This window comes from Lipotes vexillifer, unplaced genomic scaffold, assembly GCF_000442215.2.
Source record: "Lipotes vexillifer unplaced genomic scaffold, Lipotes_vexillifer_v1.1 scaffold1011, whole genome shotgun sequence".
NCBI classification, from domain to species: Eukaryota; Metazoa; Chordata; class Mammalia; order Artiodactyla; family Lipotidae; genus Lipotes; species Lipotes vexillifer.
Genome location: NW_006787698.1, coordinates 3,185,550 through 3,187,224, shown reverse-complemented (window position 1 = coordinate 3,187,224; position 1,675 = coordinate 3,185,550).

Below are 1,675 nucleotides of genomic sequence, written 5' to 3'. Positions count from 1 at the left end.
TGGACTCCGCCCCGCGGGGCCTGACTCCCGCCCCCTGCGCACCTGGCCCCGCCCCGCCGTCGGTTTTCAGAGAGGATGATGGGTTCCGTGTGGAGCCAACCCGCGAATGAGTCCACGCAGACGCGCACCAAATCGCCGGACGACGCCCTCACAGACGTGAGCTCAGACACACTTCCCTAGCTTGTGTGCAGCGAGAAAGTGGGATCTCAAGGCAGTAATAACCTCTTCATCTTCCCCAGGCACAGCTCCACCCTGCCCGAAGTTTCTCTTTGTCTGAAAGATACTGTGTGCCCACCCGGAGCCGCGGGGCCACAAACCCGTGCCCTACTTATCTAATGTACCCGAGTTTAGCAGCAGCAGCGGGCTTAGGCAACACTTGATAAACTGGGGAGGAGGCCTGGAGGGATGGTTGAAGCTAAGCCTGTACCTACTGTGTGATAGGGACCCGTGCCAGGTTCTCAGTCGATCCTGCCAGAGACCCTGACGGGAGATGCGGGATAGACAATGAAACAGGGGCTGGGCCGGACCCTTGTCCAAGACCACGTGATGAGTAGGCCTATTGCAATCTGAAACACGAGTCTGTCCCGGGAGGTATGCTGGTCATGGCCTTGCTGATACGCACGTAGATTCAGTGGCATGCTCAACGGCTTGCATACTCTCTCTCTCTCTCTCTCTCTCTCTCTCTCACTCACACACACACACACACACACACACACACACACACATCTCAATTCACGCTCGACTAGAAATTTCAGGGCCTGCCCCTGCTGTGCACCAGCAAAGGGCTGACACCTTGTCATGCAAAGGGCCCAGTCCAGCAGCACCTCATCCTTTAAATGAGGATTTAAAGTGTGACACACGTGTGTGAATGCAGAGTCCTAAGCTGGTTCAGCCCCGAACCCATGCTTTTATTTGGCCATGTTTCTTAAGAGTCGGCCAGGTGCCAGGTACTCTGCCACTTTCATGGGACAGGCATGGGACTGACCACAGTGAATAAGACCAGAAAGCCTGCCAGGCAGCACTTAAAGTTGAATGGAGGAGGAGGGGATAGAAAATAATCGGTTATGCCTTAAGGAAATAAACAGTGACCTGATAACAAGTGCCACGGTGGGGGGCGCTTTATTGAGTGTGGTGCCAGAGGGGTACCCTATGGGTGTGGCCTTTAGGCTTAACCCTGAATGACATCAGGGAGCAACCATGCAGAGAGAAGGGAGGGATGAGCTCAGAGGAGTGGCTGGAGTGAGATGAAGTTGGAGGGGCTACGGAGGCCAGACCTCTGTGGGACGTGGTAGGACTAACCCGATTTGCCTTGGATTGCAGGGTTCACAGGACCCAGGACTTTCAGTGCTAAAACTGGGACAGTCCTGGGCAAACCAGGATGGCTGTTCTTTCTATGTAGGAGTTTGGGGTTTTCTTTCCTTTTTCCTTTTCTTTCTTTCTTTCTCTTTCTCTTTCTTGCTCACCTTCTCTTTCTCTCTCCCCCTCCCTCCCATCCTCTCCTTTTCCCTCTTTTTTTCATAGTTTTATTGCAATGTAATTCACATACCATACAATTTGATCACTGAGAGCATACAATTTAATGGATTTTAGCATATTCAGAGTTGTGTATCCATCACCAATTTGGTTTTAAATTTATTTTATTGACGTATAGTTGATATACAATGTTAATTCCTGC